The sequence below is a fragment of the Rana temporaria genome, chromosome 10 (genome assembly GCF_905171775.1).
Source record: "Rana temporaria chromosome 10, aRanTem1.1, whole genome shotgun sequence".
NCBI lineage: Eukaryota > Metazoa > Chordata > Amphibia > Anura > Ranidae > Rana > Rana temporaria.
The window spans coordinates 126,575,582-126,599,967 of NC_053498.1; the positions used below are offsets into that span (position 1 = coordinate 126,575,582).

At 46.7% G+C, this 24,386-nt stretch overlaps 1 protein-coding gene across 3 annotated transcripts in view; it reads left to right on the forward strand.

The window, feature by feature from the left end:
- The window catches only part of ZBTB44 (zinc finger and BTB domain containing 44), a 96,880-nt gene that overhangs the window by 10,716 nt on the left and 61,778 nt on the right, over positions 1-24,386 (forward strand). The window lies entirely within an intron of this gene.

The window sequence follows — 24,386 nt, forward strand, 5'->3', positions numbered from 1 at the left end:
GGAGATGTCTGTGGATATTACAGTGGGGGGAGATGTCTGTGGATATTACAGTGGGGGGAGATGTCTGTGGATATTAGTCGGGACTATATATGGTGGTGATCCGAAAAATGTATGTGCATTATGATTAATCGCTTAAAAAAAAATCGATTAATCGAACACGAAAATTTTAATCCGTAACGGCCCTATAGAAAAAAAAATATTTTTCAAAATTGTCATTCTTTTTTTGTTTATAGAGAGAGAGAAAAACACAGAGGTGATCAAATACCACCAAAATAAAGCCATTTGTGGGGAAAAAAAGGACTTCAATTTTATTTGGGTACAACATCGTATGACCACGCAATTGTCAGTTAAAGTAACACAGTGCCGTATCGCAAAAAAAAAATTCCTGGTCATTAAGGGGGTAAAACCTTCCGGGGCTGAAGTAGTTAATGTGCACTGTTTTCATGTGGTTTTAGTGCAGAAAAAAAATACAAAAGACTGCGCATGATCAGAAACCATAAACGACAAAGTATTTTATTGTACCAGAATTTTCATACATCATTTTTATCCTCACTCCCAACTTGCTGTGAAACATCGGGGAAAACTGGAGGATCGTTCGCCCGATTTTCTTGTGTACCCACCATGAGATTGTCATATCCTTACTGGTATAGGTGACCCTGGTGGGGAAGTTTTCAGCTTACTTGTGTGACACCAGGATAGGAAATGAGGGAGTGATGGGGGTTTTCAGTACAGGAGCACATAGCAATGAAATTCTTCTAGAGGATCTACCCCTCCCCACAAATATCTGTGATTGCAGCCGTGTGGTAATGGGATATTTACAGTTCACAACCTGAGTCATAACCTGAGGCAAATTAGAAACTCCTGTCTAGGTCTTCAGCAGTACAAAGATCTCTTATGCCGGTGCCCATAGTCCTGAAGAAATGTTTATTTTAATGCTTTTAAGTAATTTTGCTTTAAAACACAGGTAGTTTGGTCTTTTTATATTTGAGAACAATGGGAGTTATGTATTGCTGTGCTCATGATAGATGAATGGAATGCATCTAGCGGTAGTTAGCTGGCTTTCATGGTGGTATTCCTCCAGAGAATGACGGCGCTTGTGTAGTGCTGTATATAAGGCTGGAAGTACATGAGCAGTTTGCCAGATGCTAGCTAAGCCTGATATTACTGACATTTTCTACCACATTCTCAAACCACCAACAAGTAAGATCTTTCCAAATTAGAATTTACAATCCCAGAGGATTGCAGGGTGTCCCTCACATGAGATTTCATGTTTTTTTCCCCCTAGACTATTGGTATTCAATAAAGGTAGCACTTTGTGCAAAGACATTTTAAATGGATCATGTGAGAAGTACTGATGCATATCCCAGTCCGATTTATAAAGCTTTAAGTGTGTGTGTGTGTGTGTGTGTGTGTGTGTGTGTGCCCTAGGGCTGCAACTAACGATTATTTTCATAATCGATTAGTTGGCCGATTATTGTTTCGATTAATCGACTAATCGGATAATCTTAAAAAAAAAAAAAAATGTGGTGTACAATTTAGTTAATATGTAAATAAAAAAAAAAAGGCAATTTATTCTTAAATATCCATACACAGTGGTAATGACTTCTATTACCTCCACTTTCCCTGGGTTCAGATGCTGATCTTCCCTGCACAGAGTCTTTAATGTGGTTTTTTTTTTTTTTTAACAAACTTGTTATACTTACCTGCTCTGTGTAATGGTTTTGCACAGAGCAGCCCCGATCCTCCACTTCTGGGGTCCCTCACCAATGCTTCTGGCTCCTCCTGCCTCCAGAGTGCCTTAATAGCAAGCTGCAAAGTTTAGTATAGAGCGCCCGCTAGTGCAAGGTAAAAAAAAAACTTCTGCCTTTAGAACCACTTACTTCTTGCTCAGGACTACATGTCCCATGAGGCATTGCTCCTCACACTTTCACATTCACAAATTTGCAGGCACTTAGTGACATGTATGGACGGTGTACTGAGCTGTATGTGTGCTGCACTGTATTTCCTGATATGTAAACAAATAATGCATTCTATATGCAACACAACTAATCAACTGGCCGATTAATCGATTATGAAAATAGTTGACAACTATTTTCATAATCGATTAGTTGTCGATTAATCAATTAGTTGTTTCGGCCCTAGTGTGCTCGTGTGTGTGTGTGTGCGCCCGTGTGTGTGTGTGTGTGTGTGTGTGTGCGCCCGTGTGTGTGTGTGTGTGTGTGCGCCCGTGTGTGTGTGTGTGTGTGTGTGTGTGTGTGTATGCCCGTATATGTGTGTGTGTGTGTGTGTGTGTGTGCGCGCCCGTGTGTGTGTGTTCCCGTATATATGTGTGTGCGCCCGTGTGTGTGTGCGCCCGTGTGTGTGTGTTCCCGTATATATGTGTGTGTGTGTGTGTGCCTGTGTGTGTGTGTGTGTGTTCGTGTGTTCCCGTATATATATATGTGTGTGTGTGTGTGTGTGTGTGTGTGTGTGTGTGTGTGTGTGTGTGTGTGTGTGTGTGTGTGTGCCCGTGAAGGCCTTGTTTTACTCGGATGTCTGAAAACGGGTTTTTAGTGTTTTAGGAAAAGGGACTTGTTTGCATTCAACTGCATGGAAATGCACACCAAATGCATCTGTCACTAGCTTTTCATGGATTTAAATGAATGAACGCACCACAATGAGTAGATCTGTCCTATGTAGGGGGGGTTGCAGAAATGTACAGTGTGCAGAAAGGTTTGCTGGTCCCTGCGGGCCCAGTTCTACATACCCAGGAGCCATTATCTGGAGGAGGTGTTTGTATTACAGGGAGCAATGTGATTCTTCAAGCCGTGCAAGAGCGATAATGATTGTCATCTACCAATCCTAATAGAGCTCATGATTGGAGATACAATTGATGCCGCGGGTACAGTGCTGCTGAAATTTGGAGTGGGCCCGGGTTTACTAAAAAATGATTTGACACTGTGTAAGATACCTGCAGGTACCACACCTCACCAAGGAGTGCCATCTTCCCTTTTCTGCCAGCCTAATAAAAACCTTGTATGCATGAGCTGTAACAGAGTTTTGTTTTGTTAAAATGGCTGCTTGGGTTAGTGACCTGCGGGGGTGGATACTGGCGTTCAGATTCTGGAATCCATGGGAGGAGGAGATGGCAAGCAAATTCTACTAAGTTTGTTAGTTTTTGTTAGAGGAATGTTTTTAGGTAGTTGGGCTTATTTGGATGGGGGGGGTTGGGTGAAGTCCTCTCTCAGAATTTTATAGCTTGTGCCTTTTTGTAGGTTGACTTATGTGAAAGTAAAACGGTAAACTCTCTATGGAAACCTTCTTATAAAAGTGCGGCATTCATACATTGCATACATATGGCTCGGTTCACACCTATGCAGTTTGCATTTGATCTGTTTCTGCAGTGCATTTTGCAGTTTTACACGCGTATTTTAGAAACCTTTTTTTTTTTTGCGTGGGGGTTTGCATTTTTTATTACTTTTTTTTTTTTTGGCCAATTTGTTGAGTGGATTAAAAATGCAAATCATGGCAAAAACGCACTACGTGCTTTTTCAGTACGTCGTGTCCTCTTCTGCGGCGGGCCCTCCTCCCCCGCTGCCTTTTGGGACCTGTATGTGTCCCAGAAGATGAGCTGCCCATTCACAAAGCACAGCGTGACTCGCAAATGCGCAGTAGGAAACCGGCTGTTAAGCCTGAAGGCTCCCCTGCCGGTTTCCCTTTGTTGGAAAGGCGGCACCTACCCCCGAGCCGGTGGATTACTCTGCCTCAGGGGGCGACATCGAGGGTTCCCTTGACAGGTAAGTGTCCTTATTAAAATTAGCAGCTACATTATTTGAGGCTAATAATTTTAAATCATTTTTTGAGGCTGGAACTCCACTTAAATGCATAAAGATAATGTTGCAATCACTTTAAGCAGGTAGCGCATACTTGCGCATGTCCATTGTGGGCATCAATTCTGGCATCCTTCCCATGTGCCTTTGCTTGACTTCAGCGTCTAGCTCTGACATTAATGGTCTCTGTGGTGATATTCTGTGAGAAACCTCATTTGACTAATGACTAGGGGTGTAACGGATCAAAAAACTCACGGATCGGATCGATCCTCGGATCAGGAGTCACGGATCGGATCATTTTCGGATCAGCGCAAAAAAAAAAAAAATGTGTGTGTGTGTGTGATATATATATATATATATATATATATATATATATATATATATATATAGACACATATATATATACACACACACACACACACACACACACATTTCACGGGTGGATTAAAGAGGAAGCAGGTGAGGCTGTTTGGGACTTGTTAAAAGTACAATCTTGATGTTTATATATATATATATATATATATACATATATATATATATATACATATATATATATATACATATATATATATAATTATATATAGCTGTAAAAACATCAAGATTGTACTTTTAACAAGTCCCAAACAGCCTCACCTGCTTCCTCTTTAATCCACCCGTGAAATGTGCTCTCCCCCCCCCCCCCCCTCCTCCTCTCACACTAGTGCTTCTCTGCTACTATTCCCTCTCCATGTCGGCTTGCCAGAGCCCAGTGCACAGCGTGACACGCCTCCCCGGGGAGGCGGGGAGGCGTGTCACGCTGGGCTCTGGCAAGCAGACTGGGTGGAGCAAGATCGCTCCGGAGCTAGGCCGAAGCCGGGGACTTTCCTAGGCCTAGGCTCCGGAGCGCTCCGCGGATCGCGGGGTGTGCCGATCCGAACGGGGTGGCCCGTTCGGATCACGGATCGGTGACGATCCGTTACACCCCTACTAATGACTGCACATGCACAGGATTTTGCTAATTTGCATTGTTGGCATAATAGGAAGTAGGCAGTGGGACAACATCAAAGATGGCGCTGGCTTCATATGACGGGCAATACATACTTCATTACAGTATACACTTAGGCCTCATGTACACGGCTGCTGGTAAACGGACGTTTAGGAGCAGTTGGGCGTAGAGCTGGGCGATTTATTTATTTTTTTCCCTCCCAAAAAAAAATCATCCTTTCTCTTTCGTTCATAGACGGACACAGCCTTCATTGACCTTAGGGTTATGCTTCTTCCTACCAGGAGAATCTCCTGGTAGGAAGAAGCATAACCCTAAGGTCAATGAAGGCTGTGTCCGTCTATGAACTCAGAGAAATGGATTTTACGGTGAGTACAAAAATCCTTTTTTTTTTTTGATGGACACCGTGCCGGTCCTGAGGAGCTGCGGGCAGGAGTTTTTAGACAAGGCCGCGGCGTCCGGCCTAGTCCGCGGCGTCCGGCCTAGTCTGCGGCGTCTGGCCTTGCAGCCTTTTCCCAGGATCGCAGCGGATTGACTTCTCCCTTGCACACCCTGGAGAGGCCACCAAGGCAGGAAGGACACAGGAGGGTCAGTTGTGAGCGTCGGCACCCGGTAGCAGGAGGATTTTTTTTTTTGTCTTCTAAATATGAAATGATCTGACCTACCAACTCAATTTTTTTAATTGAATCGATATTTTTTTTCCCACCTAGTTGGGCTTTTTTATTTTTTTTCTTTCAGCTGCCCCTGAGCTCTCCTCTGTTATCGTATCAGTACATGTATACAGGGTCGTTTCTAGGTAGTTGAGTCTGGAAACTTTTTTTGGAACCCAAAAAAATGCGTTCAGGAAGGATGTTCAGAGGCATTTGAAACGCCAAATGCCTGTAACGGTTTGTAAACATGGTAACTCACATTTAGCCATGTTTAATCCACAGGCCTAGCGGTATTTGGGGGGAAAAAATAAATATATAAAAATAAAGTCCCTGCAGTTTATCCAGGCCTGCCTTTTACACTACATCTCATTTTGTGTCCTGTGCTTCCAGTGATCAGAAGGTTGCTCTGTGAATTTGTCGTCACTCAAGTGAGAACAAAACATGCTTGTTACTTTCTGAAGAATTTGTATTCCTAAATCTTATTTTGCTGTTTGTTTGGCTGTCCTTTTGCTGTGGAGGGAATACAAGTCCCACCATGCCCCTAGCTGTGGGTGACTGTTAGGAATGTTAGTCCAGTAGCAGCTGCAAGGCTGACCAGCTGTGACAGATGGAGCCAGGCCCTTTATTGGAAGCGGCAGGGTGTCGGTGATGTGTGTGTGATTTACCTGCACATTCCACAAGCAGCGGCCTTGTTATAGAGAGGGTTAGTACAAGTCCTCTGATGGATTTTAGTCGCCATAGAAACCAAACTAGGCCAAGCTAGGTGGGAAACATAGATGTATGTAAACCACAAGTCACAGTGGAGCTCTTCAAACAGCCGCTGCCAGGCCTCAGCGTTTCATCTTGTACTCTCGATTCAGGAGTCTGCTTTCCTTTTTTAGAGTTTTATTTCAAGAGAGAGTCTTTGAATATGGGGCAGGCCACTGGGAACTGGTAGCAGCACGGTGTACGTTCAGTAGTACCTCTTGCTCTGCCGGCAGGATGGAGGAAAAGGACCATCTTTATTGTCCTATAAACAGCCAATGGGACGAGCCCCTGCCTGACGTCACTTCTAGTCGCCGAGAACCGTGTGCGCTCCAGGCTGGAACGCACGCCGCTGAACAGTCCAGTCACTTCCGGGTTCCGCTGTGCCCGCAGTGCTCTGCCACCCTTCTTCCCTGGACAGCAATCAACAAAACCTTCACCAGAGAAGCCACCATCATCGGCTGACAATCCACAGTGACTACACTTCCCTTTTTATGAGCGCATTTTGTACTACTTTATAGTGAGTAGCCATTTGGCTGTTTTAATTAATAAATTCCATATTATCAGACATACTGCACTTAAAGCCGGTTCACACAGGGGCGACCTGGGATCCGACTTGAAGTCGTCCCAAGTCGCGCGGTTGAGATAATCAATGTAAGTGAATGAAGCCATCTTAATGTAAACTACTGAAGTCGCTCCGACTTCAGAAAAGGTTCCTGTACTACTTCAATCCGACTTCTAGGCGACTTGAACCAATAGATTTCAATGGAAGTCGCCTCAGAAGTCGGATCACTGTCTTTACTGAAGCAACAATACAGGAAGATAACATACATTTCTCAGGCAAACCCCTCCCTCCCACAGAGCTGATTGTTTGATTGGTCACTGGAAAGCCTCCTGTCCTGGAGGCGACTTGAAGTTTCCTTGTAAGTTGCCTGAATATTCATACTCAAGTCGTGTCCAAGTTGCCTCCCAAAGTTGTGCTGGAAGTCGTGTTGCCCCTGTGTGAGCCGACTCTCAGTAGGCGCATTTTTTATTTTTGTTTTTGCTATTAAAATCTTGCTTCACTCTCCAAAGTGCTGCCACGGTGTATATGTCATCCTCAACTGTTTATATACAAACTTTAAATATTGGGACTTTCATTACCATCCTCTTTATTAGAATTCAGTCACTGGTCTTTTCATTTCCATTCCTCCCCTTCCCTTTTTATAATTATTTATTTATCTACTTTTTGTGGTATTGTGGTTCAAATTTCCCTCTTTTGCGCCGTCATTGTGTTTGTTTTTTCATGAGCCAATGGGATTTCAATTTTTCATTCTTCAAATGTCAACTTCCAGGCAGGTTTGTTAACCTGTACATAATGGTTCTTGTGGTCTGTTTTATCTGATTGATGGACATTTACAATCATGCCCGTGGTCACTATTGTGCTCACTATGGTCACAGGATGTGTTGGCACATGGTGCAGTTCCTGAGGAGGGGGGAGCTGGCTCATCTGTGTGTCTTTCACATGACTGGATCACATGGAGTGAGCTGACGATCGGCTTCATAGAATGTATTCCCTCTGTTTTCTGTGCAGTTTTATCAGACTGGAAAGCCTTACTGAATTCCGCTCTCAATTCTATCCATTACAAGGTCATTATATTGAAGTCTTCGGTTTTAAAAGAGCAGCTGTGGGTATCTCTGAAATGCTATGTAGGGAACATTGCAGCTGTGTAATACAAATTACTTTGATTATACCCTACATTATTTTATTTTTTTAAATACTGTTGGGAAGATTATATTCATGTGGTAGATGCTTTTCCAATGAGCTGTGCCAGTCCAAACTGTATTTTAGGGAATGGCAGCCCACTTTTATTAACCACTTCATTACAGGGCATTTTCACCCCCTTCCTGCCCAGGCCAATTTTCAGCGTTCAGCTGTGTAACATTTTGAATGACAATTGCACAGTCATGCTACGCTGTACCCAAATGACATTTATATCATTTTTTATTCTACACAAATAGAGCTTTCTTTTGGTGGTATTTGATCACCTCTTTTTTTTTTTTTGCGCTATAAACAAAAAAAGAGTGACAAAAAAAAAAAAAAAACTTTTTTTTTTGTTATTTTTTTCTATAATATCAAATTATTTTTTTTTAAGACATTTTTTTTCCTCAGTTTAGGCTGATGTGTAATCTCTTCTACATATTTTTGGTAAAAAATTCGCAATAACCGTATATTGATTGGTTTGCGCAAAAGTTTTAGCGCCTACAATATAGGGCAGGGATATGCAATTAGCGGACCTCCAGCTGTTGACAAACTACAAGTCCCATGAGGCATAGTGAGACTCTGACAGCATCAATCATGACACACAGAGGCAGAGGCATGATGGGACTTGTAGTTTGGCAACACCTGGAGGGCCGCTAATTGCTTATCCCTGATATAGGGGAAAGAATTATGGCATTTTTATTTTTTACTAGTAATGGCGGCGATCTTCTTTTTTTTTTTTTTTCACTGGCAGGGAAGGGGTTAACTGTGTCCTAGGGAGTTATTCAAACTTTGGGGGGAGGGGACTGAATTAATGAGGTGACCGATTGGTGTTCCTATATACAAGGAACACACGATCAGTTCTCCTCTTCCCTGACAGGACGAGGATCTGTGACGAACAATCGCGGGCGCTTGGTGGACATTGCATCGGCTCCCCAGTGACACGACAGGCGCGTGCCCCCTATACCGCCGGAAAGCCATGACGCCCGCCCAGAGGCACAGAGGGTTCCTGCATGCGTCATATGACAATGCACGGTAGGAAAGTGGTTAAATACAGTTGTGTGAAAAAGTATTTGCCCCTTTTTTTTTTTTTTTTTTTTTTGCATGTATGTCACATGTCTCAGATCATCAAATACATTTTATTACACAAAGATAACCTGAGTAAATACAAAATGCAGTTTTTAAATGATGGTTTCATTTATTAAAGCACAAAAGCTGTCCAAACCTGTCTGGCTTTATGTGAAAAAGTAATTGCCTCCTAAACCTAATAAGTGGTTGTGCCACCCTTGGCGGGCAACAACTGCAATCAAGCGTTTGTAATAACTGGCAATGAGTCTTTCACATTGTTGTGGAGCAATTTTGGCCCACTTTTCTTTGCAGAATTCCTTTAATTGAGCCACATTGGATAGTTTTCCAGCATGAACGGCCTGTGTAAGGTCATGATTAGGGCCGAAACAACTAATCGATTAATCGCCAACTATTTGATTATGAAATTAATCGATTACAATTTTCATAATCGATTAATCGGCCAGTAACATAATGGGGTTAAAAAAAACTAAAATTAGCCCTTTATAGTACAAAAAAGCAAATCGCTACTGTAAATATCACTGTCACTGTCCCACAGTAAAAAAATTAACCCCTTACAGTAGCGATTATTTGCTCCTTTTTTGTACTTATTTTTGTTTTTTTAACCCCATTATGTTACTAAACATCTCAGGCCTGGGTCACACCTCTTTTTTGGTGCTTTTTGCAGAAACACACTACAGGTGGGAGCTGCGGTGGCTCAACGCGATTGGCACTGCGCTGACAAGCCATTCACCTCTGCAGCTAGGGGTTCGGATCCCGGTCTCGGCTACATGTGAATTGAGTTTGGTGGTCTCAGCCCGGCTCCCGGTGGGTGTGCTAGTCATGATACAGCATCTCAATTGGATTTAAGTCTGAGCTTTGACTAGGCCACTCCAAAACCTAAATTTTGCTTTGTTTCAACCATTTGGAGGTGGCCTTGCTGTTGTGTTTCGGATTATTGTCCGACTGTATAACCTAAGTGCGCTTGAGGTCACAAACTGATGGCCGGACATTCTCCTTTAGGATTTTCTGGTTGAGCTCAGAATTCATGGTTCCATCAATTATGGCAAGTTATCCAGGTCCAGCCCCAGACCATCACGATACCACCACCATGTCTGACTGTTGGTATGATGTTTTTGTTATGAAACGCTGTATTAGTTTTATGTCCGGTTTAACGGGACGCACACCTTCCAAAAAGTTTAACTTTTGTCTCGTCAGTCCACAGAATATTTGCCTAAAAGTCTTGGGGATAATAAAGCTGTTTTTTGGTAAATGTGAGACGAGCCTTTGTGTTCTTTTTGGTCAGCAGTGGCTTTAGCCTTGGAACTTTTCCCATGGATGCCATTTTTGTTCAGTCTCTTTCTTGTTGTTGAATCATGAGCACTTTTATGATCTCCTGGATGATTCATCATCATCCTCCTTGTGTTTTTTTTTTTTTTTTTTTTAGGCCGGCCATTTCTGGGAAAGTTCAACACTTTTCCAAGTTATCTCCATTTGTGGATAATGCCTCCCGCCATGGTTCACTTGAGTTCCAAAGCCTTAGAAATGACTTTGAAACCCTTCCTAGACTGATACAAGTACATTACTTTGTGCATCTAATCTAATGTTCTTGAATTTTTTTAGATTGTGGCTTGATGTGTGGCTTTTTGTGATCTGTTGGTGTGCTCCACTTTGTCAGACAGCTTCTATTTATGTGATTTCTTGATTCAACAGGTCTGGCAGTAATCAGGCCTGGGTGTGGAAAGTAAAATTTAACTTGGCTTTCCAAAAAATTGTGGTTGGTTACAGTTCATTTTAGGGCTGCAACTAACGATTATTTTCATAATCGATTAGTTGCCCGATTATTGTTCAATTAATCGGATAATAGCCTTAAAAAAAAAAAAAAAAAAATTTCAAAACATTTTGGGCCAATTTGTTGTTGGGCAGATTACAAAACACAAATTGCCGCAAAAACACATTACATGTTTTTCTGCCGCTTTTCCATTGAAGTATATTGAACCAAAAAAAAAATAGCACCGTTTTGCGTTAAAGTCTTTGCCCATTCCAAATACGCAGCAGCTGAAATAAAACCATGGATGTGAACGTGTCCCATATGAAAACATGTAAATGAACTGTAGTGTGTTTCTGCAAAAAGCACCAAAAAACAGGTGTGAATCCAGGCCTGAGATGTTTAGTAACATAATGGGGGTTAAAAAAACAAAAATAAGTACAAAAAGAGCAAATAATCGCTACTGTAAGGGGTTCATTTTTTTTACTGTGGGACAGTGAAAGTAATATTTACAGTAGCGATTTGCTTTTTTGTACTATAAAAGGGCTTTTTTTTTTATTTTTTAACCCCATTATGTTACTGGCCGATTTAATCGATTTTGAAAATTATAATCGATTAGTTGTTTCGGCTCTAGTTCATTCATGATTTAGCCTGGAAAGAGGCAATTACTTTTTCACATAGGACCAGACAGGATTGAACAGCTTTTTCCCCTTTAATAAATTAAATAATAAAAAATAAATAAAAAAAATGCATCTTGGATTTACTCGAGTTATCTTTGTGTAATATTACAATTTGTTGGTTGATCTGAATCATTTAACCACTAGAGCACCGGGCCATCGTCAAATGACGGCTCCACGGTGACTCTGAAAATTCAACAGGACGTCAATTGACGTCCTGTATTCTTGCGGGCCACTGGGGGGCGTGCGAGCACCCGGCGCGTCCCCGAGATGCCGATGCGCGTGCCTGGCGGTCGCGATGTCCGCCAGGCACTCGGAATCGGCGGCTACAGGGACAAGACGTGGAGCTCTGTGTGTAAACACAGAGCTCCACGTCCTGTCAGGGGAGAGAGGAGACCGATCTGTGTCCCTTGTACATAGGGACATAGATCGGTCACCTCCCCCAGTCGCCCCCCTTCCCCCCCAGTTAGAACACAATTTAGGTATACATATTAACCCCTCCCTCACCCCCTAGTGTTAACCCCTTGAATGCCAGTCACATTTATACAGTAATTAGTGCACATTTATCGCATTAATCGCTGTATAGATGTGAATGGCGCCAAAAACGTGTCAAAAGTGTCCGATGTGTTCGCCGCAATGTCACGGTGACAGTAAAAAAATCGCAAATCGCCGCCAATACTAGTAAAAAAATTAATAAAATAAAAATGCCATAAATCTATCAGCTATTTTGTAAACGCTATAACTTTTGCGCAAACCAATCAATATATGATCATTGCGATTTTTTTTACCAAAAATATGTAGAAGAATACATATCGGCCTAAACTGAGGAAAAAAAACGTTTTTTAAAAAAAAAATTGTGATATTTATTAAATAAAAAAGTAAAAAATAGTGTTTTTTTTTTAAAATTGTCACTCTTCTTTTGTTTATAGCGCAAAAAATAAAAACCGCAGAGGTGATCAAATACCACCAAAAGAAAGCTCTATTTGTGGGAACAAAATGATAAAAAAATTGTTTGGGTACAGTGTAGCACGACCGCGCAATTGTCATTCAAAGTGCGACAGTGCTGAAAGCTGAAAATTGGCTTGGGCAGGAAGGGGCGTAAGTGCCCGGTATGGAAGTGGTTAAGGCTCCATGCACACAGAAGCTAAAAAAAGGCTATAAAAAACGCCAGTAGCTTTGCAGGGAGCCTTTCAACGTTTTTAGCGTTTTTGCAAAATAAAAATATTCCAATTTTTTTTTTTTTTTAAGGCTAGTATCCGATTAATCGAAACAATAATCGGCCAACTAATCGATTATGAAAATAATCGTTAGTTGCAGCCCTAGTTTAGTAGCAATTTAGCCCTTAGGGCTGGTTCATCCACATGCAGTGCAAAAACGCATGCATAGTAGGTTATATGGTTTCCAATGGCATAGTTCACACCAATGCAGTCAGTTCAAGTGTGTTCCGAAAAAAAAAAAAGTGTAGAACGTGCGGTGTGTTTTTTTTTTTTTGTGTGTTTTCTGCAATGAACTGTACTGGAACACAGTAAAACACATCAAGAAACGCACTGGAATGCACATGCCCTCAGTAAACTCTGTAAGAAAAAAAAAAGTTTCCACCTGCAAGGCAATATCATGAGCTAGTATACACCACACATCACCACATTTTACTTAGTGGTTGTAAACCCGCATGAAATTTTTTATTTTTTTTTCTCCTGTAAGGGAAAAGTCATAATGAGCTAATATGCACTGCATATTAGCTCATTATGAAATACTTACCTCGAAACGAGGTGCGTAGCACTTACCTGGTTCACGCCGAGCGAGATTTCATCTTGCCTCGGCGTGTCTTCCGGGTATCGCCGCTCCAGCGATGTGATTGGCTGGAGCGGCGATGACGTCACTCCCGCGCGTGCGCGCGGCAGATTTAAAACTCGACAAGGTCCGGCGGCTGCCGGTCCTTTCGCCGTAGATCCCCCCTGCGCATGCGCAGCGGCGCATTGCGAGGGGAATATCTCCTAAACCGTGCAGGTTTAGGAGATATTCTCCTTACCTACAGGTAAGCCTTGTTATAGGCTTACCTGTAGGTAAAAGTACAAAAAGTGGGTTTACAACCACTTTAAATTAAAACGAAGCCCTCCAGCGGCATGTGATAACATTTGTAAAGCATAGGGCAATAATAAGTTGCAGATTTCTTAGACCTGGGGCTTTGGGATTCGTTTTACAATCTTTGGCCAGATGGCTCCTGGGACTTGTCCAGGCCTGCTGTAATACATAAGGGAATCAGATGGGCAATTCACAAAAACCTATTTTTTGGTTAGACTTTTAACACATGGGTGTTTTCTTCCCATATATTTGCCAGATGCCTAGATCATTCAACAAGCATTTCCAACGTGTTCTTAGAGTGCCAGAATCCTCAGATCTTTGTGCCTTCCTATAGAGGAAAAAATAATCTTTTACCACACTTCACTGGGCACAGGTGGCACACTAGTAATTTCCTATCTATGCTGCTTACATAAAGAGCACAATATAAATATGAGAGTTTTAAAAAAGGTATGTGCAGAAAATATATCCTGAATAGATTATATTGAAACAAGGGAATGGATAAAACTAGGGCTGCAACTAACGATTATTTTCATAATCGATTAGTTGGCCGATTTATTGTTTTGGTTAATAACCTTAGAGCCGGTTCACACTGGGGCGACTTGCGATCCGACTTCATGTCGCCTCAAGTCGTCCCAAGTCGCACTGTAGAGAAAAACAATGGAAGTGAATGGGAGCCGTGTTAATACACACGACTCAAGGCGATCCGACTTCAGAAAAGGTTCCTGTACTACTTCAATCCGACTTGTAGGCGATTTGTACCCATTGATTTCAATGGAAGTCGCCTCAGAAGTCGGATCACTGTCTTAACTGAAGCGACTTTCCAGGAAGATAACATACATTTCTCAGGCAAACCTCTCCCTCCCCCTCCCTCTCCCAGAGCTGATTGTTGTTTTATTGGCCACTGGAATGTCTCCTGTACTGGAGACGACTTCAAGTCGTGTTGTAAATCGCCCCAGATCGCCCTGTGGTTCATGTTCAAGTCGTGTCGGAGTCGCCTCTGAAAGTCGCGCTGGAAGTCGTGTCGCCCTAGTGTGAACCGACTCTAAAAAAAAAAAAAAAAAAAAAGTAATTTTTGCTGCGATTTGCATTTTTTTTTTTTTGGGCCAATTTGTTGTTGGATTAAAAAAACACAAATTGCCGCAAAAACGTATTACATGCTTTTCTGCAGCTTCTCCATTGAAGTATATTGAACCAAAAAAAACGGTGTGCATTAAAAAAAAGTCCTTGCCCTTTACAAATACACAGCAGCTGAAAAAAGCATGGATGTGAACGTGTCCCATAGGAAACAATGTAAATGAACTGTAGTGTGTTTCTGCAAAAAACACAGAGGTGTGACCCAGGCCTGAGATGTTTAGTAACATAATGGGGTAAAGAAAAAAAAAAAAAATTAGTAAAAAAAAAAAAAGCGCAAATAATCGCTACTGTAAGGGGTTAATTTTGTACAGTGAAAGTAGCGATTTGCTCTTTTTGTACTATAAAGCAGGGGTTGACAAATTTGCTTGGAATCTAGGAGCCAGCTAAAAAAGTTAGGAGCCAGAAAACGCACCCCGTCCCGAAGCGAACACATACGTGAGCAGCGCCTGCATATGTAAACGGTGTTCAAACCACACATGTGAGATATCGCCGCGATTGGTAGACCGAGAGCAATAATTCTAGCCCTAGACCTCCTCTGTAACTCAAAACATGCAACCTGTAGATTTTTTTTAAACATCTATGGAGATTTTAAAGGGTAAAAGTTTGTCGGCATTCCACGAGCGGACGCAATTTTGAAGCGTGACATGTTGGGTATGAATTTACTCGGTGTAACATTATCTTTCATAATATTAAAAAAAAAATGGGGATAACTTCACTGTCTTATTTTTTAATTAAAAAAAAGTGTAATTTTTTCCCAAAAAAGTACGCTTGTAAGACACGTACGACGAGACAGAAAGCATTTCAACGATCGCCATTTTATTCTCTAGGGTGTTAGGATAAAAAATATATATAATGTTTGGGGGTTCTAATTGGAGGGAAGAAGATGGCAGTGAAAATAGTGAAAAATGACATTAGAATTGCTGTTTAACTTGTAATGCTTAACTTGTAATACCAACGGCCACCACCAGATGGCGCCAGCTCACATCTGGTGGTAATAACTTGTAATACCAACGGCTCACCACCAGATGGCGCCAGCTCACAAAAAAAAAGCCACCAGTCACCAGGACACTATTTCTAGTCGCCATGGCGACCTGGCGCCCGGGATTTGTCGATCCCTGCTGTAAAGGGATATTTTTTTATTTATTTTTTGCCCATTATGTTACTGGCCGATTAATCGATTATGAAAATAGTAATCGACTATGAAATTAATCGATTAGTTGTTTCGGCCCTACACTTTAAGAAGCAAGAGATTTTAAAATTGAGAATTTTACAATTATATTGGAGACTAGAGAAAGGCTTAATACTAAAGTATAGATTGTGAGGGCAGAAAAACACTTCTTCCGAATAGAGAAGATCCTCTAGCCCTGGATAACAGGAAATAATTCCCTGTATATTTTGTGAGAGGAATGTGTAGGAATATAAAATTCCCTGAGAACTTGATTTATTTTCCTAGTTAAGGGGGAGGTTTTATTTCAGGATTTAATCATATATATCCTGTCCTTGGGGTGAAGACCCCTGATGTCTCCATTGAGAGGACCTTGTTGTCACTACTGTCACATAAGGGGCTTGTCAGTACATACATATATACAGGGCATTTATTTCTCAAACAATAGGTGCTGGAACTCAACCACAACCCCCAAAAACCCCTCCCCCCTACACACACCCTCCAAATCACATCAAATAGTGGGTGTGGTCAGTTAAATTTCACGAACAGTAGGAGGGGCATTAAAGCGGGAGTTCACCCGGAAATTTTTTTTTAAGATTATATTGATGCTCATTTTGTCAAGGGGAATCGGGTAGTTTTTTTAAAACCCGAGCAGTATTTACCGTTTTAGAGAGCGATCTTCTCCGCCGCTTCCGGGTATGGTCTTCGGGACTGGGCGTTCCTATTTTATTGACAGGCTTCCGACGGTCGCATACATCCCCGTCACGAGTAGCCGAAAGAAGCCGAACGTCGGTGCGGCTCTATACGGCGCCTGCGCACCGACGTTCGGCTACTTTCGGAAAATCGCAACGCGATGTATGCGACCGTCGGAAGCCTGTCAATCAAGTAGGAACGCCCAGTCCCGCAGCCCATACCCGGAAGCGGTGGAGAAGATGCATCTCTAAAACGGTAAGTACTGCTTTGATTGTAAAAAAAAAACACCCGATTCCCCTTGACAAAACGAGCCTCAATCTAATGTTAAAAAAAAAGGTTTTTGGGTGAACCTCCACTTTAAATACCAGGATTGCATTACACACAGAGTGCAGAGTTCAGGAGGGGGTTATAAAACAGAGTGCAGAGTTCACGGGGGGTTATAAAACAGAGTGCAGAGTTCGAGAGGGGGGGTGGGTTACACACAGAGTGCAGAGCTCTCACTTGTAAACACAGAAACCAGACTTCTGTGTTTACAAGTGATTGTGGTGAGCAGGCACCAAAGGGTCTGAGCCAGAGGTGGTGGAACTGAGTTCCATCAAGTTCCACCTGAAAAACACCTATTGCATATCCCTACACACCCCAGAAGTGGAAGAAATAGTCAAAGAGCCCCTTCCAGCCTTGCAAATGTGGCCTGTGCATCCAAGTGGTAATAACCCCCCGGTCAGGAAAGGATTAAATAAAAGAGAAAGCAATTCAAATGTAAATTTACCAAATTATTATTGTGTGTTTTATGAAAGTATAATTATGGACCTATACACATTTTTCCTTTTCCAGCTATATATATTCGGATTAAACCAAGAGTCCTTTGGTAAAATCAATTGGCCAGAAGTGAAGATCTAGTGATCCTCTCACCCATTCGCTGACACTCTTTTGACCAAGAGATTCCAAGCCTGCCCACCACGGCAAGGTAGACTCTTCTAGGGCAGGACCTACACTAACTACACTAAGCTACCCTACTGGATGCTAGTCATCCTTTTTCTAATGTTGGGTGTATGTTTGTAGTACGGCCTCATCCTATAATCTGTGTGTGTCTACTCTCTCCTAATTTGGTTGTGTGTGTGTGTGTACATCTATCTAAAGCATGGAGCGGTCAGTTTATGTACATCTGGACGTCCTCTGTTAGTGTAGCATAGCTCCCAACTGTCCCTGATTTTGAGGGACTGTCCCTGATTTGGAGCAATGTCCCTCATTCCTCCTCATTTGTCCCTCATTTTGGTCTGATCTATATAGTTGTATATAAAATGCACTGTTATCTATCAAATAGTGTTTCCCAGTGCTAAACCTTTTATCTGATTTTAAAATTGCTGCATTTGTAAATTCCCGAAAGCCAATATGGGGGCGCCAGGCCGTTTTGTCTTGCGGCCCAGTCCACCTCATAAGGCTGGCGCTAAAAGTGTAGCGCAAGCCGGTGAGGACTCTTTTCATGCTGCGTCGTAGAGCTTGACATCACTTCCTCTGCCTGTGTTTACCACTTACTGCCCGGCCTATAGCAGAATGACGGCCGGGCGGTGGTTGCGCTATCCTGACTGGACGTAATATGACGTCCAGCAGGATAACAGCCAATGCACGCCCCCCCCCCAGGGGCGCACGGTGGCTGTTATCCTGCTGGACGTCATATTACGTCCAATCAGGATAGCGTAACCACCGCCCGGCCATCATTCTGCTATAGGCCGGGCAGTAAGTGGTTAAATAACGAAAAACACGGCTATTCAGCGTTTTTGAGCCCCAAGCTTTTATGGGAATATAGTTTTGCTAAAAAACACAGAAAAACTCACTCTACAGCTTTCTACAGCTAATGTTATTGGCTTTTTTTTTATAACGTCCAGTGTGCATGAGGTTTGGGATTTGGAAACGTTGCAAATTGTGATCCTTGTTGTTTTCAGTGGCACCAAATTGTCGCCCGACAAATCGTGGCAAAAATGCACAAATAGTATTTCGGGACGCCCGATGCCCCAAAAAAGTATAAGAACGTATTTTGGGTGATTCTGCCTGCAAAACGGAACGCCAAGGTGTGAAAGGAGCCTTAATGATAGGTTCACCTATAGAACATGCTACATGTTCCAGCATCTGCAACCACTCCCCCCCCCCCCCCCTGTTACAGTAGGCGGGGGATCCTCTCCCCGCACCCACTTTCGCAATTTAAAAATGGCGTGGCCACACGAGGCTCTGTCCAGACTGCTTTGTTCAACACACACCTAAAAAATAATAATAAAAGAAAGTACCATCCTGAGAGCTTTCACACTCAGGCGGTGCGCTTGCAAGACAGGAAAACATTTCCTGCAAGGCGGCATCTTTGGGGCGGTGCGGGAGCTCCTCCTCCACCACCACTGCCTATTGAAATGAATGGGCACCACTTTAAAAGTGATTTGATAGCAGCACTAAGCAAGCGCTTTTAACCCCTTCTGGGGAGTTAATAGCACCCTGCCAGTGGCCAAGCCCTGCTAAAACTAACAGATCCACCTACAATAAAAGGAACCAGCCTTCCCATATAGCTGGTCCAACACACACCTTAATAATAATAATAATAATAATTTTATTATTATTATTATTAGAAAAGTACCAGCCTCCAACCTTCCCCAATCGCTGGTACAACACACACCTAAAAAAAGGAACCAACCTCCCCCTATGGCTGGTTTAACACACACCAAAATAATAATAAAAAAAAGGAACCAGCGTCCAACCTCCTATAGCTGGTCCAACAATCCCTATCCTCTCCCCCCCTCTCTCTCCTTTTTCTTCCCCCTTCTTCCTATGACGACCCTTCCCCCCTCTCCTGTCCTATGACGACCCTTCCCCCTCTCCTGTCCTATGACGACCCTTTCCCCCTCTCCTGTCCTATGACGACCCTTCCCCCCTCTCCTGTCCTATGACGACCCTTCCCCCCTCTCCTGTCCTATGACGACCCTTCCCCCCTCTCCTGTCCTATGACGACCCTTCCCCCCTCTCCTGTCCTATGACGACCCTTCCCCCCTCTCCTGTCCTATGACTACCCTGCCCCCCTCTCCTGTCCTAGGACGACCCTCCCCACCTCTCCTGTCCTAGGACGACCCTCCCCTGTCCTATGATGACCCTTCCCCCCCCCCCTCCCGTCCTATGATGACCCTTCCCCCCCCCTCCCGTCCTATGACGACCCTCCCCCTCTCCTGTCCTATGACGACCCTTCCCCCCCCCCCCTCTCCTGTCCTATGACGACCCTTCCCCCCTCTCCTGTCCTATGACGACCCTTCCCCCCTCTCCTGTCCTATGACGACCCTTCCCCCCTCTCCTGTCCTATGACGACCCTTCCCCCCTCTCCTGTCCTATGACGACCCTTCCCCCCTCTCCTGTCCTATGACGACCCTTCCCCCCTCTCCTGTCCTATGACGACCCTTCCCCCCTCTCCTGTCCTATGACGACCCTTCCCCCCTCTCCTGTCCTATGACGACCCTTCCCCCCTCTCCTGTCCTATGACGACCCTTCCCCCCTCTCCTGTCCTATGACGACCCTTCCCCCCTCTCCTGTCCTATGACTGCCCTCCCCCCCTCTCCTGTCCTATGACTGCCCTCCCCTGTCCTATGACTACCCCCCCTCTCCTGTCCTATGACTACCCTCTCCTGTCCTATGGCTACCCTCCCCCTCTCCTGTCCTATGACGACCCTTCCCCCCCCCCCTCCCGTCTTATGATGACCCTCCCCCCCTCTCCTGTCCTAGGACGACCCTCCCCTGTCCTATGATGACCCTCCCCCCCCCCTCCCGTCCTATGATGACCCTTCCCCCCCCCTCCTGTCCTATGACGACCCTTCCCCCCCCCTCTCCTGTCCTATGACGACCCTTCCCCCCTCTCCTGTCCTATGACGACCCTCTCCTGTCCAATGACGACCCTCCCCCCCCCTCTCCTGTCCTATGACTACCCTCCCCCCTCTCCTGTCCTATGACTACCCTCCCCCCTCTCCTGTCCTATGACTACCCTCCCCCCTCTCCTGTCCTATGACTACCCTCCCCCCTCTCCTGTCCTATGACTACCCTCCCCCTCTCCTGTCCTATGACTACCCTCCCCCCCTCTCCTGTCCTATGACGACCCTCCCCCCCTCTCCTGTCCTATGACGACCCTCCCCCCCCTCTCCTGTCCTATGACGACCCTTCCCCCCCCTCTCCTGTCCTATGACGACCCTTCCCCCCCTCTCCTGTCCTATGACTACCCTGCCCCCCTCTCCTGTCCTAGGACGACCCTCCCCACCTCTCCTGTCCTAGGACGACCCTCCCCTGTCCTATGATGACCCTTCCCCCCCCCCCTCCCGTCCTATGATGACCCTTCCCCCCCCCTCCCGTCCTATGACGACCCTCCCCCTCTCCTGTCCTATGACGACCCTTCCCCCCCCCCCCTCTCCTGTCCTATGACGACCCTTCCCCCCTCTCCTGTCCTATGACGACCCTTCCCCCCTCTCCTGTCCTATGACGACCCTTCCCCCCTCTCCTGTCCTATGACGACCCTTCCCCCCTCTCCTGTCCTATGACGACCCTTCCCCCCTCTCCTGTCCTATGACGACCCTTCCCCCCTCTCCTGTCCTATGACGACCCTTCCCCCCTCTCCTGTCCTATGACGACCCTTCCCCCCTCTCCTGTCCTATGACTGCCCTCCCCCCTCTCCTGTCCTATGACTGCCCTCCCCTGTCCTATGACTACCCCCCCTCTCCTGTCCTATGACTACCCTCTCCTGTCCTATGGCTACCCTCCCCCTCTCCTGTCCTATGACGACCCTTCCCCCCCCCCTCCCGTCTTATGATGACCCTTCCCCCCCTCTCCTGTCCTATGACGACCCTTCCCCCCTCCCTCTCCTGTCCTATGACGACCCTTCCCCCCCTTCTCCTGTCCTATGACGACCCTTCCCCCCCCTCTCCTGTCCTATGACGACCCTTCCCCCCCCTCTCCTGTCCTATGACGACCCTTCCCCCCCCCCTCTCCTGTCCTATGACGACCCTTCCCCCCCCCTCTCCTGTCCTATGACGACCCTTCCCCCCCTCTCCTGTCCTATGACGACCCTTCCCCCCTCTCCTGTCCTATGACGACCCTCCCCCCCCCTCTCCTGTCCTATGACGACCCTTCCCCCCCCCTCTCCTGTCCTATGACGACCCTCTCCTGTCCTATGACGACCCTCCCCCCCCCTCTCCTGTCCTATGACGACCCTCCCCCCCCCCTCTCCTGTCCTATGACGACCCTCCCCCCCCCCTCTCCTGTCCTATGACGACCCTCCCCCCCCTCTCCTGTCCTATGACGACCCTCCCCCCCCTCTCCTGTCCTATGACGACCCTCCCCCCCCTCTCCTGTCCTATGACGACCCTCCCCCCCCTCTCCTGTCCTATGACGACCCTCCCCCCCCTCTCCTGTCCTATGACGACCCTCCCCCCCCTCTCCTGTCCTATGACGACCCTTCCCCCCCCCTCCCGTGTCCTATGACGACCCTCCCCTGTCCTATGACTACCCTCCCCTCTCCCCTGTCCTATGACTACCCCCCCTCTCCTGTCCTATGACTACCCTCTCCTGTCCTATGGCTACCCTCCCCCCTCTCCTGTCCTATGACGACCCTCCCCTGTCCTATGATGAACCTTCCCCCCCCCCCCCCTCCTGTCCTATGACGACCCTCCCCCCCCCTCTCCTGTCCTATGACGACCCTCCCCCCCTCTCCTGTCCTATGACGACCCTCCCCCCCTCTCCTGTCCTATGACGACCCTCCCCCCCTCTCCTGTCCTATGACGACCCTCCCCCCCTCTCCTGTCCTATGACGACCCTCCCCCCCCCTCCTGTCCTATGACGACCCTCCCCCCCTCTCCTGTCCTATGACGACCCTCCCCCCCTCTCCTGTCCTATGACGACCCTCCCCCCCTCTCCTGTCCTATGACGACCCTCCCCCCCTCTCCTGTCCTATGACGACCCTCCCCCCCTCTCCTGTCCTATGACGACCCTCCCCCCCTCTCCTGTCCTATGACGACCCTTCCCCCCTCTCCTGTCCTATGACGACCCTCCCCCCCTCTCCTGTCCTATGACGACCCTCCCCCCCTCTCCTGTCCTATGACGACCCTCCCCCCCTCTCCTGTCCTATGACGACCCTCCCCCCCTCTCCTGTCCTATGACGACCCTCCCCTCTCCCCTGTCCTATGACTACCCCCCCTCTCCTGTCCTATGACTACCCTCTCCTGTCCTATGGCTACCCTCCCCCCTCTCCTGTCCTATGATGACCCCTCTCCTGTCCTATGATGACCCCTCTCCTGTCCTATGACGACCCTTCCCCCCCTCTCCTGTCCTATGACGACCCTTCCCCCCCCTCTCCTGTCTTAGGACTACCCTCCCCCCTCTCCTGTCTTAGGACTACCCTCCCCCCTCTCCTGTCCTATGACGACCCTCCCCTGTCCTATGATGACCCTTCCCCCCTCCCCTGTCCTATGATGACCCCTCCCCCCCTCTCCTGTCCTATGACTACCCTCCCCCCCTCTCCTGTCCTATGACTACCCTCCCCTGTCCTATGATGACCCTTCCCCCCCCCCCCCCCCTCCCGTCCTATGATGACCCTCCCCCCTCCCGTCCTATGATGACCCTCCCCCCCCCTCTCCTGTCCTATGACTACCCTCCCCCCTCTCCTGTCCTATGACTACCCTCCCCTGTCCTATGATGACCCTTCCCCCCCCCTCCCGTCCTATGATGACCCTCCCCCCCCCTCCCGTCCTATGATGACCCTCCCGTCCTATGATGACCCTTCCCCCCTCTCCTGTCCTATGATGACCCTTCCCCCCCCCCCTCTCCTGTCCTGTCCTATGACGACCCTTCCCCCCCCTCTCCTGTCCTATGACGACCCTTCCCCCCCCCCCCTCTCCTGTCCTATGACGACCCTTCCTCCCCCCTCTCCTGTCCTATGACGACCCTTCCCCCCCCCCTCTCCTGTCCTGTGACGACCCTTCCCCCCCCCTCTCCTGTCCTATGACGACCCTTCCCTCTCCTGTCCTATGACGACCCTTCCCTCTCCTGTCCTATGACGACCCTTCCCTCTCCTGTCCTATGACGACCCTTCCCTCTCCTGTCCTATGACGACCCTTCCCTCTCCTGTCCTATGACGACCCTTCCCTCTCCTGTCCTATGACGACCCTTCCCTCTCCTGTCCTATGACGATCCCTCCCCCCCCCCTGTCCTATGACGATCCCTCCCCCCCTCCTGTCCTATGACGACCCTTCCCCCCCCCCTCTCCTGTCCTATGACGACCCTTCCCTCTCCTGTCCTATGACGACCCTTCCCTCTCCTGTCCTATGACGACCCTTCCCTCTCCTGTCCTATGACGACCCTTCCCTCTCCTGTCCTATGACGACCCTTCCCTCTCCTGTCCTATGACGACCCCTCCCCCCTGTCCTATGACGATCCCTCCCCCCCTCCTGTCCTATGACGACCCTCCCCTGTCCTATGACGACCCTCCCCCCTCTCCTGTCTTATGACGACCCCTCCCCCTGTCCTATGACGACCCTCTCCTGTCCTATGATGACCCTCCCCCCCTCTCCTGTCCTATGATGACCCCTCCCCCCTGTCCTATGACGATCCCTCCCCCCCTCCTGTCCTATGACGACCCCTCCTGTCCTATGACGACCGTTCCCCACCCCCTCCTGTCCTATGACGACCGTTCCCCCTCTTACGTGCTCTCTCTCCGCCTCCTGTCCTGTTTAGTGTGGGAGATTTCCTCGGTTGTATTTTTCCAACACCTCGGCTTCTTTTCTAATTAACGCATAGACGGCCCGAACGTTTGCAGTCTGTCTTTCTTCCTCTTTCCTCTCCTCTACTTTCTGATTCCGTACTCTCTCCC